General features: G+C 42.4%; 1 protein-coding gene across 4 annotated transcripts in view; it reads left to right on the forward strand.

Moving 5' to 3' along the window:
• The window catches only part of LOC126999007 (lysophosphatidic acid receptor 1-like), a 113707-nt gene that overhangs the window by 69452 nt on the left and 26910 nt on the right, over positions 1 to 17345 (forward strand). The gene's annotated exons all lie outside the window — the stretch shown is intronic.

The following is a 17345-nucleotide window of genomic DNA, read 5'->3' on the forward strand; positions in this document are numbered from 1 at the left end:
ATATATATATATATATATATATATATATATATATATATATATATATATATATATATATATATATATATATATATATATATATATATATATATATATATATATATATATATACATATATATATATATATATATATATATATATATATATATATATATATATATATATATATATATATATATATATATATATATAATATAAGAAATTCTGCCGAATTATAGCAGGAAAAGTGGTTTGCCAAAGTAAAATAGGGAGGTGGAGAGAAAAGGTATTGTGAAGGGAACGCGAACAGACCGGCGGCGACGGGTTGATATGAGAGAAGTGAGGAGGTGCTTGAATAGGTGTCGTGAATAGGGAGGGCGAGCAGGGAAAGGACGTGGTTCTTTTAAGAGTACGGGAGACTGACTGCCTGGAAAGAGGAGTGGCGTGAAGAGCTGCGGCGCGGAGAGATAACGCAGGATGAGCACGAGAAAAAGAGAAGAAAAGAACCTATCAGGGAACGGTGTGCAGAGAGAGAATAAATTAGACTACCCAGTTGGAAAAGGGGATGGTGTTGAGATGCAAAAAGCGAGTGAGGAAACTTATAAAGAGTTATAGCAAGGAAATGAGAACATAGGCAGGTGAGGAATGCATGGAGGAATTTTTCAGATTATTCTCCCTGAAAGAAAGAAAAATAGCGTAGAGTGGTTTGGAGAAGAGCCAGCATGGAAAGGAGCAGAAGGGAAAAAAGTGAAAACGTAGAGAGAACAGAAGGGAAGAAAAAACGCTGTAAAAAGAAAACAAAATGTGCAGAGGGAATATATTAATCTGAACGTTCTGGAACTGAGAGTGGCGTAAAGAGGTTCAAAGAGAGTATGTAACGATGGGAGGAGGGAAAAAAGGGAAAATTTTGGAGAAGCGGAAGGAAAGAAAAAAGCACATTGGAAGGGCGCAGAGAAAGGATTTATCAAACTGACTACGGAAAGGAGAGTGCCATTAAGAGGGTCGACGGAAACTAGAGGTAACAAGTAGGTAAGAGAGGGAGGGAACGAAAGGGAAGGGAAAACCTTAGAAAGAGCAAAAGGAAAAGCGATGAGAACGAATATCACGAGAGGAGCGAAGATACGGAATTTATTAAAATTTCCGTACTATAAAGGAGAGGAGCGAAGAGAAGACCAAGGAGAAGAAACAGCATCGGGAAGAGCGGGAGGAATGATGGAGAAAAGAATATGATATCAGGAGAGGAGTGCAAAGGGAATAAATGATTTGACTATTTCAGGAGATAATGACGTAAATGTGCAAAGTGAAGGGGAGCGAACGCAGGAAGAAAGAAGGAAAAAAAGAACACAGCCAAAGGCCACTGCATCCAGGAAATTTGTTCATACCGAGGTATTTGTTGAAAAGAAAAGATGGAGTGCATAGCTAAAACAAATGCACGTCAGAAACGTATCCTAAAATGCATACATGCAAGGAGGTGAATGAAAATAAATAAATAAATAAAAAAGTTCAGGGGTTTGTCAAAAGAAATAGAAAGAAAGCAAAAGAAAGTTATATATGATAGGGGTAATGTTAGGAGAACGTTTAGAGAGAGAACATTAATCACAGTGAAAGAAAATCGTTTTTATTTCTATTAAAAAGCCAAAGTAGTTTAGTAATATGAGACCAACAAATGGAGAGAATAGCAGGCGAAACGAGAGTCGCACAGACATATAATCAAACCGAAGAGCACAGACAATAAAGCAGCTAAATAGACACACAGACAGACAAACAGACGGGAAATAAAATAGGCAGACTAACAGGGTGAGAAGAGACAGGCAGGCAGTCACACAGGACAAAAATATTGAAAAGAGAAAATGTCAGGAACGGACATAAATCAAGGAACCACTACATAAATATTAAAACATAGACATTACATAATTTATGTAACAAAACTGAACAATACAGGCATGACTTTTCTTCTTCTGGTATTCTTTTCGTCTGCTTGAAAGTGCCTTGGTCTATAATGTGTGTTCCCATCAGAGTTGGTACGCTCAAGGTGTAACATGCTGCGCAAAAATCAGCGTCTAGAGAGTAGTTGAAGGTACGATCGGGGAGATGTTTTATGACTGAGTGAAAAGCGTTTCCGACTCGCGGAAACGCGTCCATTGGGTCGGTCGGAAGATAGAAAAATAATTATGCTCCCGGGCGAGGGCGTGAAACCGTAAATGCATTTCCTGTGTTGCTCAGTTATCACCCGGAAGAATATATAAGTACCTGTACGTTAGTCATGCTTGGGAGTCGTCTCGCATGATTCTGTCGATGTCGACACTAGGAATTAATAATGCTTAATATTCTTTATCACCTTACTACAAGGGATCACAAATAGTTAATTTACCTGACCTGACAACAATATTCATTACCCTCGCATTATATTTAAATATATTTATCATACATGTGTATAACATATATGAAGAAAACATTTTTGCCGGAGCCACTGTTTATGTCTATGCTTTGCATGAATGCATTTTCATGCATTTTCATGTCTACCATACATATATTTGTAATCATGTATTTCTCAGTGATTAAATTACTGCAGCACCAAACATCTCACATTTCCCCGCGGTGCAATAGTTAGCGTCCCTAACTACGAATCTGCGTCCAGCCCACCCAACTGTTCATCCTCCCCTTCAAGCTGGTCAATAAAGGGGCACCTGGGGAAACATGGGGAAGGTAAACGGTAGTAACCACCTTAGGTTCAAAGGGACATCGGGACGGAAATGAGCAGGCCAGCAGGCGTATCTGTAGCGTATGTTTCCAACTTTACATATACTTCCCAAACTAATCCTCTGATAACTGGTTGATAAGATGAATATTGGGGATTTTGTCTTCTTGAAAGTGCCGAGATTTGCTTTTGAGAAAAAAAAATAGGATTCCTATTTCTCGAAAAAAATATGATGAATATTACCCGTGATGGTACATAGTGAAACAATCTTGAGGGTAAATTTGACAACGTTCAGAACGCAAATCATTATTAGAAAAGAGGCAAAAAGATTGCGGTGTTATGTTACACGTCACTAGAGACTTTTGGCAGAGGTTCGGGTCTGTGTCCTCCCTCGCCCGCTCCGTTAGCCAAGAGAACCTCCACTGTTATTATAAAGGCAGCCAACCTTTGTGCGTGCTTGCCCTGGCACGTTGACCATGAACCACGAGCATCCGACGCCTGAATGTCTCGCAGCACGACAGTAAAATAAAGCTTTCTGACTTAGGTATTTATGCTTCTCTCGCCGGAGCCATCGCCTCTTTGATGGATGTAGTTAACGGTGTCAAAAGGTTTTCGAGGAATTTTATTTGATTCAAGGGATTCGTCATCGATATTCTGGTCACCATTACTCAAATATTCTTCACAAGATGGGGAGCAGCTCAGAGCCGCCGTGGCCAATACTGATGACCTTCTGTGCTGACTGAAACAACACTTCAAACATCAAAGCATGGAGAGTCCTTTCCATATTTCGAATTTTATCACCAAGACCAATAAATTATCACAAGTATTATTGCTAAATGATAACGTTCCGATATACTCATCCTGCGTAAAGTGATATATGATAACGTTTCAATATAGCTATTATATTATTCATGAGATCCTCTAATTGGTATCCATATACATGTATGTGTAGCTACTTTTTTTAATACGAGCGACTCGCTAATGTCTTCAGAATGTTTACTTTTCATAATGTATTTCACCAAATGTAGGTGAGGTTAGAAAAAAATGTCAGCCCCAAAGGCACCACACCGCCACCATTGCCACCACTACCGCCACCACCACCGCCACCACACCACCACCGCCACCACACCACCACCAAAAACCCGAGTGATAGATGGCTGTTTACAAATGTATTCACTCCCAGTCAATCGTTTGTCACCCTCACCGCCTTGCGCACCTCCCTAAAAACGCCTGGCTGAGGACGGCCGTGCGTGCGCCTGGACGTGCTCGCCGCGGCCCGGGACACACGAGTCACGGCGCAGGGTCCGGACCCGTTTGTGCTGCTTTACGATGGCACTCATCTGGCTACTTCCCAGCGCCGCGTGAAGGAACCAGTAACATTATGCAGCCGACCTTTTTATGCACGTCTGTGCGGTCCCCGGCTGTGGCTCCACCCGCGAGTATAGTTCGTGCTGGAGGCGGGTGGCTGTCGGAGTGTCTCAAGAGATTAGTTTTTACAATATGTGAGAAATCAGTCTGCTTTAAGAGGTATTTCAGCTGTTATGGCATTAGTTAATGACCCAAGAGGAACAAGTTAACGACAGACTTAATCGTCCTAAAAGACATAATCTCTCAGCGCACTCCCCGATTTGAAGTAAATCAGCCACCTTAATATAATAAGCACTGCAGAGGCGGCTCAGAAAGCTATTTTGTTGCTCTGGCACTCACCAGTCTGCTCAGCCTTGGCCTACAAGTGCTGCTCAACAGATAGTTCGCGCCAACCCAATATTTTAAGAGACACTCCGGAAAAAATCTTAGCTCCAGAGAAGTACGTATATCAGTATTTAGAGACGAGACAAACCTATTCGGTAGTAAACAGAAGACATACAAATGAGCAAGAACGCACTATAAGATATTTAGGAATATGTACAAACACACACACATAGCTAAATAGATGTAGATAGATAGTTAGATAGATAGATGGATGGGCGTATAGATAGATGTATAGATAGATAGATAGATAGGGTAGGCGGTGGCGTAGGTGGTAGCGTACTGGGCTCACATTCACCGCGTGATGGACGACGCGGGTTCGAATCCCCACGCTACCACTCGGATTTTTCAGTCACCGCCGAGTGGCTTAAAACTACCCACATGCTGTCCTGAAGACCACCCATCAACCCGGACTCCAGAGGAAGCCGTCCAAGCGAATCAAGAACGAGTTCCGGGGGGCAGCATGAGCCAATGCAAGATGGCGCCACTTTAAACACTCGCCTGCGCCAGAACGGGCTGGGCCGACCATCAGGCCCCACCTGGAAGAAGCCTTGGGCCGACCATCAGGCCCCACCGGGAAGATGCCTACCGGCGCAATAGGCAACAACGTAAAAAAAAAAAAAAAAAAAAAGATAGAGAGATCCTGTTCATGAAGCAACGCCTTTGCATGAAGAACTGCCTTAGGCGCTGCAGGATCAAGGGTGATGATAGGCAGGTGCATCCATATCATGAGGGCCTGGTGGGAAGAGCCTGAAAAGAATGCTCCCCTCACCACCACAATGTCATGAACCACTGTGTGAGGTGCTGGCAGCCTCCCGCCCCAAAATGACCAAGCTTCAACCTACGTCCACCAGTACCCGGCAGCGAAGGAGGCCCAGGCATGGCTCAGAGCAGGGCAATTCCGGAGCAAAGGGTACACAGATCTGGTGTAATTAAATTAGCAACCATTTGTTCCTGAACATTACGCTCACAATATGTGCTCGGACTTTGAGAACAACAGGTAATTTGTTAACACTTACGGATACAATGTCGAATATCAAATTGAATGTCGTAAACTCAGTGAGGTGAGATAGATACGATACGAAAAAAGTAACGGTCTAAGCCAAGGAACGCTTCTGACTTTCCTCTTCCCGGCAAGATCCCTTCAAACGGCTGTTTTTCTTGTCTTCTCTTTGATCACCAACCGAGACATGATCTGTTGAAAAGCGATTTGAATTTCTCTTTGGTCATTGTTAAGTTTGGGACGCATAGGAAATGGAAGAAAACACCCGAGCAGAACGAGTGTTTGGCAGTACAGCAGGATCGGACTGGAGAATATTCCACCGGGGCGTGAATACGTTTAAAGCAGGAACTCGTAAGATAATATTCACCGAAAGGATCAGGAATAAAGGCAAATCACCCTGGCGAAGGGGAGAAACCGAAACCATTAGTGTATTGTGTATTTTGTGAGAACAGAGGTCGCTTATAGGGGAGAGAGGGAGACAGAGACAGACAGAAAGAGGCAGACGGATACCTACATATATACAGACAGACAGACAGACAGACAGACAGACAGACTTGCTAAAAGACAGAATCAAATATGTAGACTGATTGACAAACAGACGACGGACTAACATACATACACCCATAACACACACACACACACACACACACACACACACACACACACACACACACTCACACACACACACAAACACACATACACAGAGAGAGAGAGAGAGAGAGAGAGAGAGAGAGAGAGAGAGAGAGAGAGAGAGAGAGAGAGAGAGATCGCATTAAAGGGGTGGTGGTGGTGGGTGGTAGTAAGCCACATCTACAGACAAACAGACGACAGAATCTCCTTCCATACACCTCGCCCCTCCTCGCCTTCCCTCGCCGCCTCATTTCTCGCCAGTCACAACGCGCTGATATATTAAGACGCGTCATCCCCGCCACGTCAAAACGCTTCCTACGGCGCAGCGTGGCGTGATGTGAATATTTCATTTAAACTCAACGATATTAGCATCACCCTTAATTTTACAGCCTAGTAATAGCAGCCACTATCCAATTTGTGCCAGCTTGTTCTCCCTGTGTTAATTTGCCACCATTATCTTTTCCCTAAATGAATAGTGAATGAATAGTGGTTGCTGGGGAATATGAAAAGCTGTTGAATGGCGAAAGACTTCATCATCCACCAGTTACCCGCGGTGGCACTGAACAACCTACATTTCAAGTTTGTTTTTCTCCTAAGATGAAACTTTTTAGCCATGGTAGTAAGACATTTATGATTTGGTAGCGTAATTGAAGTGCAAAAGTATTTATTGTCAACTCGATATACACTTAATTAATTCATGTTTGAGCATCAGAAGCAAAGCAGAGTGTGTGATGATTATATTAATTATCCAACTGCTATTCTTGCAAGGCATAGCCATCCGTTATTTTGTTTCCTACAACCGTGGTTTAGTAATTTCAATCATTTCACGACTTTATTTCTTTTATATAAAGTCGTAAAAGGGGTTGTCAATGCACACGCCCTACAAACAAACGTCACCAAATCACGATCAAGCTGATCACTATGGGTGAATCAGACGGGTGCAGGGGAACGAGCACTGTCGTCACCTTCCAAGCTCTCCCGCCGACAGCTCCCCTTGAATTAAAGCTAAATATAAAGTGCATCGCGAGACCATTTAATAAGCTCGTTGAACACAAAAAAGAAGGAAGAGAGAGTCGACACGCACACGTATATACCAATGGTAGGTTTAACTAAGAAATTATTCTAATATTTTAGAAAACTTTATAGTAATTCCAATACTCGTGAACTACTAAGAGGGTATTTATGAATTTATTTATTTTTGTCACATCATCTTGTATGGAAACCGAGTTTGTCATTTGAGATATGTTTTCCTGATGTTTATGACGTATTTTATTTGCAAAGTAGTTTTTGGCATTTCCTAAATAAGTATCCAGTCGGTAACTGAATGTTTTTAATGAGGGTTTTTTTGTTTTTTTTTTTATACTCCACGTGGTTACCTTTGAACCGCCGCTGGCACAGGAAGGGGAAACGATTACGCGCTCTCTGTATTCATTCAAATTATGCCGCACCGCACGATCCGCTGAGTAGGTAGTTAGAGGAAAGGAAAATAAAAATGTGAGCGTCTCGTCGGAAGGAAGGAGTGCGTGCCGTGGGAAGAAGTGTGTGTCGTGGCGTGGTGATGGAGTGTCTTGTAAGGCGGTAGGAAGGAGCGTGTGTCGGGGGAAGATGGAGGGAGTGTGCTTTGGGATGGTGGGAGAGTGTGTGTGTGTTTTGGCGCGGAGGGAGATGTGTTGTGTGTTGCTGAGGAGTGAGCAGCGGGAGGATGCAGAAGAGAGAGGAGTGCATGTGGCGCCGTTGTTTGGGGGCGGCGTGGAGAGTGAGAGGTCCAGTTGTGTACGTATAATCCATAATTTGATGGAGGGAACCAGCAAACAGAAATGGAGAGAGAGAGAGAGAGAGAGAGAGAGAGAGAGAGAGAGAGAGAGAGAGAGAGAGAGAGAGAGAGAGAGAGAGAGAGAGAGAGAGAGAGAGAGAGAGAGAGAGAGAGAGAGAGAGAGAGAGAGAGAGAGAGAGAGAGTGTATGTGTGTGTGACAGGGAAGGGTGACGGGAATAGGAGTGCCCTTCATGGAGGAAATGTGTCTTGGGTAACAGGGGGAGTGTGTCCGGTGATAAAGGGAGTATATGCGTTTGAGAATGGGAGGAGGGAAGCGTTAAAACGGAGGAGGGTATATAAAAATGGTAGGTTGTGAAGGGACTGGAGGGAAGGTTGGCGGGGGATGGACTGGCTGCGCTGAAGTGGAGGCGAGGGGGACAGAAGGGTGGAGGGGTGGGTGAGGAAGGGAACGTAGGGCGGCGTGGGGGACTCAAAGGCGGAGAGGGAATAGGATATAGCCCTCAGATTAACTGGATTTGCTGTGCCTTCAGTCTCCCGTCTTTGTTGAACGTCGAACAGAAACGGCCAATAGAGAGGACTTTAGAAAATGAAAATAAAAAAAACTAACAGTGACAACTTTCAAGGAAGGTTTACGACATGTACACAAGAAGTATTTTTAACCTTCGAGAAAGTGAGAGAAATTACCTCTTCTCAGCTTTTTCATTTTATTTCCTTTTGTTACATTGGAGATTTGAGAGGCGATGGCCAAACTTTTTTCATCGCCAAAGTGCCATAACTATGCTCATTGTTTTAATGTATTTCTATTCTTTTGATTTTATTTTCTGGAATAGCTTTTACCTTGAGTTTTTTTTCAGTTTTCCACTTTTCACGGTCTGGAAAACATTCCTGGTCACACGCTGTTTGTTTTGCCCGGCGTGTACCCAACCATTCGCGTCTTGTTTTTCCCTCTCTACGTTTTTTTTTATAAGTCGTTTCTTTTTGCACTTTTGGAAAATACATAAAATATCGGTCCTTCCCCGAGGCGAAGGCCCAGACCGAGGCAGGTGGTTCTTCCTTTGTCCGCGCAATATACCACCGACACGTGCACTTACCTCAGCGGGAAGCCGGCCATAACAGCCCCTTACTGCCCCATCCCCTCCCGGCCGGCCCGTTGCCTCTCGCCTTCCGGAGCACCGCGAGGAAGTTCATATATATTACCATCACCAGAACTATTATTTCTTTTTATTTCATTATTCCATCTGCATACCCATCGTCATGTAAACGTTAATTAGTATCTTTGTCTTCCTGCCTGTCTACCTCTTTGTCTGTGTGCCTGTTTTTCTGTCTGTTCTTGCTCACGTATTTGCCTGACTGTCTGTGTCTTAATTGTCCGTGTCTGTGCGCAATTAATTAGTCCTCTGCCTGACTGCCTGCATACCTCTTTTGTCTTCCTGCCTGTCTGCATGTCTACGCCTGCATATTTGCCTGACTGTCTGTGTCTGTCTATCTGTCTGTGTCAGGTTGATCAGTGAGTGAGTTCTCTGCCTTCCTTCCTGCCTGCCTGTCCACCTCTGTCTGTCTGTCTACGCCTACATGTTTCCCTGACTGTCTGTCTTAATTGTCTATCTGTGTCTGTTTGCGCAATTAGTTAGTCCTCTGCCTGCCTGCCTGCATACCTATCTTGTCTTCCTGCCTGTCTGCATATCTACGCCTGCATGTTCGTCTTCATCTTTCTGACAGTCTGTGTCTCTGCTAAATGAGTTAGTCATTGCCTTACTTCCTGCCGTTCATGTCCGTATTGCTGTGCGGGGAGTTGGGTGTTTTGCCATGTATCCAAGAACTGTCGTTTTTCCGTTGGCTCCCGGCACGCCAACATCCATTATGCCATGCCAGAATTTGCATTTTCCTTCACTCATCCGTCTTCATATAATTCATAATGGGAGTTTCCAGTCTCCCAAAAATATCTTGTAACGGCACCGAACAGAATAAAGAATTAAAGCAAAATAAAGCAATACAAAATATTGAATGAGGTATTATGTTGTAGAAGAACAAAAGGAATGTTGTTACACTATTTTCTAACTTCATTGTAATACTGAATGAGAAATAGAAAAATATGATAACCATTAAGAAAATACCCGCGAAACATTTTTTTCAGTACTATTTTATGGACTAAACAGGAAAGACAACGCTCATCGTCGCCTCTTTGGCCCATTTTCGCGCGTAGCCTGCCTCTGAGAGTCTCGCAGTATATCAACTTTGAAAATAGTGTTCGTTTACTGCAATTTATGTGTTTTGTCACAGCTGCGTCTCAGGAGGTCATAAAGAAGATTAACGGCGCGGAGAAGCCTCAAGGAGCGTCTGGGGGCGATGGTCTGCCGGTGGACAGGTTAAGTGTTCGGGTGCGGGCGTGTGACCCAAAAGAGTGGCACTGTGAAGGGCCTGAGGAAGATGAAGTGCTGAGTTGAGAATGTGGAGGTGTCAGGGTGACGGGCGGGGCATAGTGAGTGAAGGTGTATTGCAAAGCGGCCGTGGCACCACCAGTTGGGACGACAGGCGCGTGAGGTTTCGGTGTTTGGTGTGTCTTAGTTACAAACATCTTTGTAGTCGAATAAAAGTAATGTATTTGCCCTTGTATCAAAAGACCAGATATTTTGATTAAATTGTATGTGCTTGAAAAAATACTCGTTGGTTAGTTGGTGACCTTGGGGTGAACTCGTAGGGGCGGTATTACAAGACACTTTCGCTTCTCACATTATCTATTTCTAAAGGTCAAAGAGGGGGTCAGTTGGGTTCTAATGAGTGTTTCTACAGGTTCACGGTACAGAGGAAGGGTCACACTATCACCAGGGTCATAGAACTACTCCTGGAAATGCCCACAACTCATACGAAAGCCCTGTCAAATTAGTGTTCTTGGGCGATGAAATGTCTTATAATACGACCCTGCAGTAGAGCCATCAAGTAAAAAACGGAAACCGGCTCACGCCAGCACGGACTACCACGAGCCGCGAACCAAAAGAATAGTGAGAGGTTCACTGAAACGCCACAAAAGAAAAAGATGATTAAGACTTCTTTTTGAAAGGAAGGATGATTATAAATGGAATGATCTTTTCAGAACTCACATTGATGGGTGGAAAGGTTGGGAGTTGAAAATCTTCCCGTTCAAAATGATTCCAAAAGGTATATTGCAAAGCTGTATGTTAATGATTTAGGTCAGCCTTCTCAAGGGCGAAATGGCTTATCACTTCTCAGTACAAGTGGAGTTAGACCATCCGACCCAAGGACGTTATTTGTCTCTGGCTCAGGTGAGGACAGGAGTCATTATTCAAATCGATGTTTTAATAAACAAACCTACAAAGAAGATTTTGAATTACTCTACCTTTAAAATATTGTGTGGATAAAAGACCTGTCCTCGCTAAGCCGATTAAGCCTCTCCGGTATTAGCGAGGCACAAAGAAAGGTCAGAGGAACGATCATTGTTGGCTCCCCTCGCCCACTGAGTGGTTCTGCGTATGTGGATTACAAGACAGGCGAGAAGAACCTTGTGTCTCTCTATTAATACCCACCTGTTACTGCTGCCACGTATACCGCCGCTGCGACTGATGGTGCCGCTCGTGCAACCACTGAGACTCGTGTGCGGTGAGAAAGGCTTGTCGGGACATAAGCTTCGGTTCGGGTCAACTTATGAATATTTGTTGGCACACTTTATGCCATTTTGCTTTAATTATCATGATGTTGATACAAGTTTTTTTTTCTATAGTTTAATTTTCAGATGAACTACTCCTTGACAGCTTTGGATCTATCATGTTTCCACCTATGACTTCTAATGACTATTGGTGGCATTTTTGGTGGTTTACTTCTGTGCCTTCATATATATTTTTATGTAACTTTTTTCGTTCCTCGTTACAATCTTTATTATTGATAGTCGTCACACTCCATTGCTTTCTTATGGCTCCAATTTTTATATTCATGATTCATTTACGTGTGTGTGTGTGTGTGTGTGTGTGTGTGTGTGTGTGTGTGTGTGTGTGTGTGCGTGTACGGTGTAGGGATCTGGAAGGGATGTGGGGGTGAGGGGAGGGCGAGTCAGGTGTGTTTTTACTCGTTTTATCCGTCTGCGTCTCTTTGGTGGCACCTTTGACGTGTCGTTGGCGGTCGCGTCAGGGATGTCGTGTTGGCTTCCATTTTCCATTTTTCCTTGCGGCCACTCGTGACTTTTATTCGCTTCATGACAAGGCGCGTCTGTTTTTTATCACGTTGGCGCACACACACACACACACACTCACACACACACACACACACACACACACACACACACTCACACACCACGGATGATTCTGCATTTTCACTAGTATGCTCGTTGATCTACTTATATGAATAATATATTTTTTAAGTATTTTCTAGTGTTTCATTGATTGTCGACTAATGTGTAATACTGTAAAGTTGTCCATAAATGTGAAACTTCTTGTATTTTTCTTTCTGCTATGACACAAAGAAGTTTTCTCATTTGAATGAAAGTTTCGGTAAATATTCAGTTGTTCCGGAGTTTTCCATATTTTCAAGCAGCCGCGTGGAATAATAATGGAGCAGAAATCGTTTTTTTTTTATACCGGAAGATCATTGCCGGCAAACGAGAAACTACTGTGGTAACAAAAAGCGAGAAGCTGGACGAATAGACGAGCAAGGGGGAAGCGGATTAATAATGATAATAATAATAATAATAATAATAATAATAATAATAATAATAATAATAATAATAATAATAATAATAATAATAATAATAATTTTTCAAGAACAAGACAAGTTAAATGTTTTTCAGCACTGGAATCATTGCTAGGAAACATTCAGTAATGACAATAATAATAATAATAATAATAATAATAATAATAATAATAATAATAATAATAATGGTAATGATAATGATAATACCGTTTACCGTTTACCGTTGATGAGGTTTCAGGCCCCGCTCCACTGCTAGTGCAGCGCTCTGCGAGGGCCGTCAACAATTACGATGTTAGCCTTAATAATAATCCTCGATACACTTATTCACAACGTCGTGGTGAGTGAGTGAGTCTTGATTGCTTTCATGAGTATCCTACTGATGTCCTTTTAATAAAACTTAGCATCATCATAGTCACTTGGCCGTGAGGTACTAAATTATTTCCAATTCACTGAACATTCAACACACACTTTGTCTTTTGAGTATAAACACTAATTAACAGCCATGATCGGTTATGTTACGAATTCTCTCAACTTCGGTTTGCAAAACTACACAACACTGGTCATTCGCTGAGTGGTTGATTTCAGGCTTCTTGTACCGCACACAGTTTATGCACTTCTCAGCCATAGCGCACTCCTTTGATTTATGATCGCCAGCCCATTTGAAACATTTTGGGGCTTCTCCTTTGGTCTTGCCAGTACAGATGGCCTCAAGATGGCCATATCTCTGACAATGATAACATATGGTGATAGCATGGTATCTGTCTCTCACTGTGTATATTCCCCATTATAATTTCAACTTTCCTGATTTTTTGTAAATCAGCTCTCTTACAGTTGGGTCGCACCTCAAAATGTAGTGCATCGTGCCGCAGCTGCAGGCCTACTAAAAATCAGCTCAATCTTATTCTCAACACCCTCAATTGTGCGTAAGAACTCATTACGGTCTAAGATGGTCTCCTTTATATTTTCCTTGGTCTTCTCTTTATGCACATTGCATATCATGTTCTTTGGTTTCATCTTTCCAACACTCTTGGTACTAATTTGCTCAACAGACTCCAATTTTTGTGCAGCCTCAGCTCATAACAATATTACCCCCATTTGTGAATCTTGAATCAGTTATTTGAATGCCATTCAATGCCTGGGAGACTTCATCCTTCATATATGTTGCCTTCTTTTCCTGGGTAGAAGCTTTCACAACCAGGAGATTCTTCTTAACTTTCTTGTCTCTCTTCGCCACCTCAGCCCAACTAAGGGCTTGGCCATCTAGGGCGTCAGCAACTGACCCCAGGCCCTCCTGCACCTTCTCAGCCCTTGATTCAACTTCATCTTTTACCACAGATATTTTTTAAGATAATTCTTGCTTGAATTCATCCAATTTCTCCACAATTTTGGTAGCCAGAGATACTTTATGAAGGCATGGGGTGCAAATCTAATTAATTTTAGGTGTATTATCCTACTTAATTCCAGACAAATGAGCACACTTCACATGACACCATTTAGGGCACAAACAGCATCCAATCCACTTCTCGCCAACACATCCGATCACGGCCACGACTACTCACTCATTATTTGTGTGCCGACCATGTATAGTTTAAAAAATAAATAAAGTAGACACCACTGTGATCACCAACAAAGTTTGGTAGCTCGCTAGGCACTAGTCCCCCCTTTTCCAACCCTGGGGTCGCGACCCCCGCTGCTGAGGGTTGAGTCGAGGCACAGGATGAACCGATTCTCTATAGTGGATTTCTCTGGATTATGTTGAAATCTCCACATGACATCACGACGCTCATCTTACTAATGGGATTAAATGTCTGCTTTTAGCGTAATGTAAAACAATCGCTTAGCATTGAAAAAAATTATTGTAACATCAGTGAGGCCCATGACGGAGAGGAGAGTCATTATCGGCGGATGTTGATAAATACCCGCAGTCTGAGTCTGACGTCTTCGTATAGTTCATGTTAGGAGGGAAAGTCTGACTTCTAAATCTCCCTTGCCTACCGCCTTGGAGGTGTGAATGCCTCCTTGACTGTCCTTAAATAGCTCCGCCTGGCATCAGCATTTGCATGGAGAGCAGACACAACTTGGAACTGAACCTGAATCATTGTATTTTAGTTGTGAATACCTAAGTAATGATACGTGAGAATCATAGTTGTTATAATATGGCTGCGAACGCATTTAATGGTATTACTTTAATGCACGCGTGCAGCCTTGGGGGTGCCGGGGCAGTGGTGAAGGCGGCGGGGTAGGAGGGGGAAGCAGGTGTGTGGCGGGAGCAGTTTTGCGTCATTAAAGGAGGAAGAAAAGATGACTCTTAATTTTGAAGTTGAATAAAGAATATGAGTGTAAAATGTTTCCCTGATTTTTCTCTCTCTCTGAGCGGGGGACTCGTGGGGCGGCCCTAATGTGTGCTGTACCATGATCCACTAATGTATGTATGTCCTCTTAGGAGGTCTTTTCAATGTAAAATATATTATTATAGTACAATACTCGTTTAGCAATAAAAAATAATTCAGGTGATGTCGTGAGCCAAAGGGTGAGGTGTGTGCTCATCGCCTGGTCCCCTCGCGTGCTGGCAGGACCCGGCATTAAACATTTTGTAAACTGGCCGTTTTGTTTGTGTACCTGGAGGAGACGACTGCCATGTAATGCAATCATGCAAAATCCGTTGCTATGTGATAGGACTCGCCATATTATATCTACCGCATCAAAATCATAGTGCTATATAATTAGTCACCAAAATGGTAGATTGCAAAAGGGTGAAAATATAAAAATAGGTTAAGTCTGTGTGTTTTTTTGTTAATTTTGCTTACTTCCATGGAGAATTTTCGTCTGAAAACCTCGCAGATCACTTTTTTTCATAACACTGCCCACTGACCTTACCGTCAGGTTCATTCATGAAAAGAAAGTCACCTTCTAATGTAAGAGTGTTTTAATATTTCCAAGCACACGACGTTTTGTTTCGTCATATCGGTGGTAAGACTCGCACAATATTAAGGATAAATAGTATACGTGCACTATTACTGTGAACGTGACGAAGGGAAGGGTTCGTGGTGCGACTAACTGCACCATAATTTTGTTCCTCTTATCAAAATTAACAGGAAAATGCAATAGCTTTGTGTGCTCGTGTCAACCCTTGACTTACGAAACTGAACATAAGTTTGGGAAACAGCTTCGCTTTTTATTCATTCATCAGCAATATATATATATATATATATATATATATATATATATATATATATATATATATATATATATATATATATATATATATATATATATATATATATATATATATATATATATATATATATATATATATATATATATATATATATATATATATATATATATATATATATATATATATATATATATATATATAAATATATATATATATATATATATATATATATATATATATATATATATGTGTGTGTGTGTGTGTGTGTGTGTGTGTGTGTGTGTGTGTGTGTGTGTGTGTGTGTGTGTGTGTGTGTGTGTGTGTGTGTGTGTGTGTTTGTGTGTGTGTGTGTGTGTGTGTGTATGTTTGTGTGCGTGCGTGCGTGCGTGCGTGTGTGGGTGCGTGAGTGCGCGCGTGCGCGCGTTTTATTTTTACAGCCAGCATACCTGCCCACCTATCTGCTTGCCTACAAGTGTAAAGAGTGTCAGTTAGCGGCCTTGCATCACACAGTCCTTGCTTATGTAAACTAAACACCTTTGCCTCTTTGTGCTCCTCGTGCCCTCCACCCGCTGCTGGTTACACAGCCCCTCTACGCAGCTCGACGGAACAGAACACGTTCAAACGATAAGGAACACTATATTACCACGAGTGTTGCGGTGTTAAGGTTAACTCGTCTAGAACACACCCACAGGTCTGGCAACTTATTCACTGCCGTGCGTATGTATGTCACCCTTGGGAAATTTAACCCTAATGTTGTTACCTCACCAAGATCAACTGTCCACTCCACCTAGACGCTGTTTTCATGTTTTCTTAGGCGGCGCATCAAGGCGACACACGTAAGCATTGCATAGAGTGGCGCAGATGAAACATGGTCTTGAGAATATTGCTTCTTGTTGCCTGGAGCCTCTCTATGGTGAACGAAATCAGCATAGCCAATTAAATAATCAAAGTTCTCTTTTAGGTATTAATATGAACGATAGATTGGAAGTGCAGATAAGGTATCTATATCTCTTAAGCAAGATGTATTGTATACTATATTTTGAGGGTTATAAGCTCTATCAGCAATCCTTGGGTACGACTACCCGTTCCCTCAGTACAATATGTACCACAGCCCAAACTGCTAGGATGACTTACGCAAGTACTCTTGTGTTAGGTGCAGCGTCCTGCTGCCAGATGGATTTTTATAGAACGACACACCAAGAATATCAAGACCTTTTCGCATATAATCCTTATATATTTCTGTTAAAGAAACCGGCGAGGGAATGGGAAACGCAAGCCATTATTATTATTATTTTTTTTACAGCTCAATGGCAAAAAAAAGAGGAAACAATAATGATATAAAAAAGCCCGCTGCTCACTGCTCCTATAAAAAGCGTTCAGAGGAGTGGCCGAAAGAGAGGTCAATTTCGGGAGGAGAGGTGTCCTCATACCCTCCTCCTGAAAGAGTTCAAGTCGTAGGCAGGAGAAAATACAGATGAAGGAAGATTGTTCTTGAGTTTACCTGCGTGAGGTATGAAAGAGTGAAGATGCTGGTGAACTCGTGCGTAAGGGATTTGGACAGTAAAGGGATGAGCTTGAGTAGAAAGTCGTGTGCGGCGAGGCCGCGGGAGGGGGAGAGGCATGCAGTTAGCAAG

Source organism: Eriocheir sinensis, chromosome 15, assembly GCF_024679095.1.
Source record: "Eriocheir sinensis breed Jianghai 21 chromosome 15, ASM2467909v1, whole genome shotgun sequence".
Taxonomy (NCBI): Eukaryota; Metazoa; Arthropoda; class Malacostraca; order Decapoda; family Varunidae; genus Eriocheir; species Eriocheir sinensis.